This window comes from Brachypodium distachyon, chromosome 1, assembly GCF_000005505.3.
Source record: "Brachypodium distachyon strain Bd21 chromosome 1, Brachypodium_distachyon_v3.0, whole genome shotgun sequence".
Lineage (NCBI taxonomy): Eukaryota > Viridiplantae > Streptophyta > Magnoliopsida > Poales > Poaceae > Brachypodium > Brachypodium distachyon.
Window position 1 is genome coordinate 67234372 of NC_016131.3, and position 6662 is coordinate 67241033.

At 40.3% G+C, this 6662-nt stretch overlaps 1 long non-coding RNA gene and 1 other non-coding gene across 3 annotated transcripts; one reads left to right on the forward strand and one right to left on the reverse strand.

The window, feature by feature from the left end:
• Positions 1–1671: 1671 nt before the first annotated feature.
• LOC112272048 lies at positions 1672–3233 on the forward strand. Of its 2 annotated transcripts, XR_002965735.1 has the most exons (4): positions 1672–1752; positions 2463–2592; positions 2701–2792; positions 2865–3233. It is a non-coding gene; the product is annotated as an uncharacterized LOC112272048 (long non-coding RNA). The 2 variants fall into 2 exon arrangements; XR_002965734.1 differs by having other exon boundaries at positions 2701–3233.
• Positions 3234–4819: 1586 nt separating this feature from the next.
• On the reverse strand, positions 4820–4960 carry MIR437 (microRNA MIR437). The gene has a single exon (NR_126833.1). It is a non-coding gene; the product is annotated as a microRNA MIR437 (primary transcript).
• Positions 4961–6662: the final 1702 nt, after the last annotated feature.

A 6662-nucleotide genomic window follows, 5' to 3' on the forward strand; every position in this document is an offset into this window, starting at 1 on the left:
GCTTTGAAGGACGCTAGTAGGCTGCATTTTCTCAGTTTGTAATACTTCTTGCTGTGACCTTTTTGAATATGTTGAGACCTTTGCTGCTCTGAAATGTCACTCCCTGTGTGAAATTGTATTGATGTGCTCTTGTGATGCAGCTTGTGAAACGGTAAAATGTTCATGATGTTCTTGAATATTTCTGATTTATAAAAATAAAATGTTCATGATGTTCTTGAATATTTCTGATTTAGAAAAATAAAATGTTCATGATTACGCAGACTGCCGTTGAATAAATCTGACCGAATATTGTTGCAATGTACTGATGCCAATTACGTGGCAGAGGAAGACTAGTCAACGAGTCAAGCCTCGCATGCCATGGTCAAATGGTCAAATGAGCTAGAGTGGGAGGCAAGAAAAGTGAGAGGAGGGGGCCCTTGTTCCATGGTGGACCATGGACCAAGCCCTACTTTTCTCACATGGTGCACACAAAAGTTATGAACCAAAATAGCTACTTTTATTCTTTTGCCCCCACTTTTCTCTCTCCCTCAAGAGTAGTCATGGTCATTTGTCATGGACCCCTAGGCTCTTAATACCCCCCCATGGGGGCATGTATCATTCACTCTCAACTTGAATAAACTTAAGGGGAGAGGGCTAGAGCCTCTTGTAAAGAACTCTAGTTTCGGGATCCGGGAAGACGCGTTCGGCCCGGACTCGAAGGAGAAGGGGTTGGGTTAGAGTTCCGAGGGTATCCTAACCTCGATACTTGGAAAGACGCGTTCGGTCCAAGTACGAGGCGGCCCCGACGAACCTCTCGCCAAAAGGTGTCTTGGGAAGATCCGCTCGGCCCAAGCCCTCGGCTAACAACCCCCTCGAAGCCTTTCCTAACATAGGATTAAGTCGCACCCGTAGGGTCGACCGAAGCTATTCAAAAATATCGACGTGTCAACTTGTCCAAGTGTACGGCGACCTTCGCTATAAGGCCAGCGTACACGCCCTACATTTATACTCGTACTTGTGCCATCGAGCGTTGCCACCCCTTACTCTAATTGTTGTTAAGAACAACAACACAACCTGTAAGTCATTTCTTCTATTTTCAGTCTGAACATGGAAAATTAAGATTTAGTCATATAATTTTAACATTGCTTTGAATTCTTTGATTGATCGTCCTACTTTACCAAGTACAGAAAATTAAAACATTAGGCGTCAAGGACGAGCCACCCTCTTCCTTTTAACTTATTGCAAATTATTTCTTTGATTTTCTTACTGTTGGTACTGGAAACTGAAACTTTATATGTCCTGTCAATGCACGTAATTGTGCTCACAGTATCTAGGTCGCACTGAATTTAGTGTCTGTGATCACCCTAACTGAAGCTCCCACGTCACCAGAAATTAAGCATGCTGAAAGAAATACCCGTGCCTGTGCTCACAGTATCTATTAATATGCAAAAAATGCAGCCTTTACCAAAATAGTTGAGAAATACTGTATCTGACTTTCCCATTGCAATATTCATAGGCTTATGATTATGATGGCAATGAACAAGGAGCTGGTGGCCTGAGTAAGGCTGGTAAGGAAGTAAAAACGCTGGTCCACTGTAAAGCTGGACAAAGTGAATCTGATGACGATGAAGACGAAGACACTGATGTAGTGACCACCGCTCTTAAAACTTTCATATGTTTTTAAGTTCACGAGTCAATGAAAAGAGGAGACTAGAGGATGATGATGCCCAACCTTCCAACGGTGCAGCTCTAAAAAAACCAAAGATAGAACCTGTAAGTCGTCTCTGCTATTTTCAGTCTGAACTTGTGAAAATTAAGATTTAGTCATATAGTTTAACATTGCTTTGAATTCTTTGATCGATTGCCCTCCTGTTGGTACATGAAATTAAAACATTAGGTGTCAAGGAGGAGCCACCCTATTCCTTGGAACTAATTGCAAATTTGTCCACTCAATCTCCCTAGTGTTTAAACTTTTCCTATGATGAGATTATAAAGTTAATGTCAGCAGTGCTCATCTCTGTTCTGTTTTTCCACATTGTGTCAATGGCAGTCAGTTATACACTTAGGGTGTATCGAGCAGGCTCTGTGTGGGGGTAGGGGTCAAGAGCTTGATCCCTCTGCCCCCAGCAGTAACAGGCAGTAACCCCATGGATGATGCAATGCGCCTTAGTCTTCTTTAGGGAAAAGTAGCAGGGGAGGCCGTGGCAACCATGATGGGTGGCAGCATATATCTTAATATAATGAAGTGGATATTTACAGGGTTATATAGTATATACGGGTTCCGGCCACACGTTATCTAGCAACGAACCTTAGTGTCATGATGTCTGTCATTATGTGTGGGAGGGGCACATACTTGCCCAGCTTATCACCTTATTCACTTGGATTAGGATACATGCTTGTCATGCTTTTCGTAGGTTATTTCTAATTTCTTATAGAGACCTAAGAAGTTGTCTAATCTTAATTTTTTGTGTGTACTGTTGCAGTTTACAGCGTACCTGACATGTGGTGCCCGACTGTGTGATGATTTCGAAGCTATTCCTTTCACTAAGAATATAAGTCAGAATACAACTGGAGGTGAACAAATCTACAAAGGTGGTAGTCTTGACTCCGCAGGTGAGATTTTTTTTCTTGCTTCGTTGTAAATCTTGCTATTCGACATATGCACATCCTAAACTTGCTTTGATGATCAATTTATTCTTTTTAAAACTTCTCCAACTATAGATCATGTATGTACATCTGCTCTAAGCAGCAGCTCTGTTGATCCAGAAGTTGTGTTGTGCTCATGCCGAGGGTTTGATCCTGATGTTACTCAGGTCTGTCTGAACTTTTACTGCTTTTATAGAGGGTTTGTTTTGAGCTGAACATTTGACTTTTGGTTCTGACAGGTGTTTGTAGAGCTGTGCGGATCTAGATTACCATTTCAGGAGAACCTGAGCGAATGGAGTGTAAAGCTGCTGATCAAGGCTGCTTTTGCCAGAGCAGGAGTTGAGTCAGATGATTTCTATGCAACATTATCTGGAAAAGTCTTAGAGCCGGAGAGACCACTTTCTTATTATCATATACGTCAAAATAGTACGATCATAGTTCATCCTAAACTAAGGGATGGTGTTAGGTACGTTATAAATTAAAATCCTTTTATTCAATGGAATATCAATTGATTAATTTATTATTTGGAGTACTAATGCTGTTGCTTTGGCAGGTACCAGACGTGGGATGATATTGTCAGTGCTGGTCCTCGTTACCACAGTGTGAATTTGCCGTCTGATTTAGTTTTCAATACCAATCAATTGACATCTACAGCAACAGCAGCAGCACCAGTACCAGCAGCAGCAACCACAGCGACCTTTCTTTCTGAGCATCTGCAACATCACACTAGGAAGGTATTGATAGGAATGTGTCAGAAACATTGTGGTGGCATTAGTTTCGGAGGTAATTTTACTTCGTCGCAAATCCTATTCCATGAGGGGCAAGTAAAATTCGACGGTTCAATTGTCCCAGTGCAATACAGTCGGGCTTCTGCCAAACTTGATTATGATCGACTTCACACCATATTCAGCGCTGATTTCTATGATAACTCCAGTCAATCTTATCCACTCCATGTTCAGAACTTGCTCGATTTTCTGTGGGCTGTACCAGATGGCGCCAACCCAGACAGTGAGGATGTGGTAGCTTTTTTGACTAATCACCCTGCGGTTATATCTTACATGCAGAGAATATCTGTATGCCAGTTGCTTGATAACCTGTTCAGCAGGTTCGGTAATGTTGATAATAAAACTATCTACATGTTCCTTGGAAATCTTGGTGGCCCAAACGGGTGGATCAATTTGGTCAGGAAGGTTGGAGCAATGGATACGGTCTACACCTATGGTTGTACATTTGATCGGAAGGGAAATCCGACTCCTGTGCCATACGGTGCTAATCGGGCACAGTGTCTACATTTCTCCAGTAACTTCTTTAAGCATGCCGGTCCACATGTTAGTATTAATCACATCTAGATATTTCTTCATAAAATATATCCTTTTATATTTTGGTGATAAACTAATTTGTATAATTTAATTTGGAATAGCTCAATATGGAGGAGATAGAGGCGGCATTTTCTCTGGCTATGGAACCCGTAGATTTCTTGGGTAAATTACTGGGAGATATTGCCGTCAAGCTGCAGAAGAAGACACAACCCTGTACGGCAGGAATAAAGAATGTTATCACTTGTTTAAGAGACATGTAAGTTGTTAGCTATTGTATTATTTCATTTTCTATATTAAGAAATTAATATATATTATATGTATGTGTGTGTGTGTGTGTGTGTGTCTGTACTATCTGCAGCCTGGGAAAGAACGTTGTTAGTTGTACGGTTTAGAAGACCACAGATAAGATCTATTGATCAATTGTTTAAATTTTGCTGAAAGATTTTGGTCTTGTTTGTCCTGTATGGTTGAATTCATAAAGATTTTCCTCATTTGAGATCCTAAGTGAAAAGTAATGAAAATCTTTTATCTTAAATGCGCTCTGAGGGGCATCAACATGTCCTATTGATCACTTGTTTAAATTTGCTGAAAGACTTTGGTCTTGTTTGTCCAGTATGGATGAATTGATAAAGATTTCTTTCATTCGTGATCCCAAGTGAAAAGTAATGAAAATCTTTATCTTAAGTGCGCTCTGAAGAGCCTCAACCTGTTTGAGCACCTTTTCAGTAGCATATTTTTCCATCTTTAATGCATGCAGTCACAACTGCTCCCTCCGTTTGTAAATAGTACTCCCTCCGTCCCATATTTAAGTGACTCAAATTTGCCCAAATATGAATGTATCTATTTCCAAAAAGCGTCTAATACATGTATGGACGGAGGGAGTACAACATTTATGTTTGTCTTAAGTCAAACTTCTCTAAGTTCGACCAATCTTTTAGACAAATATACCAAGACTTATGACACCAAATTAGTTTCATTTTATCCATAATGAAATATATGTATTCATATTGTCTTTATTTGATATCGTAGATCTGTATATTTTTATATACCAAGTCAAACTTCAACTTCACTAAGTTTGACTTAGGATAAAGCTAAATGTACTACTTCCTCCGTCCAAAAAAGATATCTCAAGTTTGTCAAAATTTGGATGTATCTAGACATGATTTAGTGTATAGATGCATTTAAATTTAGTCAAAGTTGAGACATCCTTTGTTGGACGGAGGGAAGTAATACTATTGAGAAACGCTTGGAGTATAAGTTTATGTATGCTCAGTGACTACGTCTGGTGTGAAGTTTGGTTTAGGATACACTATATGTACTACTCCCCTGTTCCAAAATGCAGGGCGCATAAGTTTTATTGACTATCAAATTTCCTAAAGCTTGACCAAACTTACAGCAAAAAATGTCAAATGTAATCGTCTTCATTTGGCACCGTAGATGTTGATATTTATTGCTTCATATATTGAACATCCATCATTGATAGCTAAGTGGGCCAATGTACTTTCAAGCTCATGCATTTATAATTTTTTGAAGGACGCTAGGCTGCATTTTCAGTTTGTAATACTTATTGTTGTGCCCTCTACGAATATGTTGAGACATTTGGTGCTGTGAAATGTCACTCCGTGTGAAATTGTATGAATGTGTGCTCTTGTGATGTGGTTTCTGAAACAGTAAAAGGTTCTAAGAGTATTTCTGATGTATAAAATGTTCATGATTGCACAGACTGCTGTTGAATAAATTTGACCGAATGTTGTTGCAACGTAGTGATGCCAAAGTGCTAATGCACACTCTTGCTGACTACAGATCAGCGCAGGCCATGAATCTCTAGAGCCACTCGGTGTGTTTATTTGAGGTGATGTATTTGGTGGTTCAGTTACTGGAGTAATACTTATCTTCTGCTTGAGTTGTTCTGGTTGCTGTTTGTCTGAAACCTTACTAAGACCTCACTTTACATGTGCTTACCTGAAGAAGAGCGTTGCTGCTGTTGGTTTATGTTTCTCAAACTGTCTTGCTGTGCAGTTAAGTTAGCTGCATTAATTTGAAAAGCTATTATTGTGTTATCTGCTTATTAGTAAAGATGTGAAGACCCCATACGAGGTTTTGTTTGTTCAATTGCGTGTTGTGAGTTTCCCATGGTTTGCCGGAGTCGCTACTTTCTGGCTCAGGCTCAGACCATGTGGTGTTCGTTGGTGAGACGGCGGTGGTGAAAAGCGTGCCAGACTTTAGGAGTAAACAAAGAGTGAATACCATTTTTTCTCCTTATTTTTACTTTTGTGACACAATCTGTCTCATTTAACAAAATTTCGACAAAATTATCCCATATAAACAAACTTGCGTCACAAATTACCTCAATTAGCGTACTCTCTATTTTTCCTAAACTGACAGGCTGGGCCTGCATGTAAGGCGTATGTCTTCCCCAAGGACACTCGGCACTTGCCGTACCGAACTATAGCTGCCTCACTCGGTCAATGGTGCACCTCAACTTCCTCCAATATCTACTGTGGTGCTTTACAACTGCCGGACAGCCTGTGTGGCTGTGGAAGATCCAATCTCTTCAAAGCCTTGACATCTGTGATTTGCTGAAATTGGCTGGCCTTCTTGCATCACTACAGCACCTCACCTCTGTCCAAGATTGAAAATATGTTGCTTTAATGCTCGTGTGGTGCTACCTGAGTGGTTGGGAGAGATCTCTGCTTTTCGACGGTTTAAGGTTGAGAC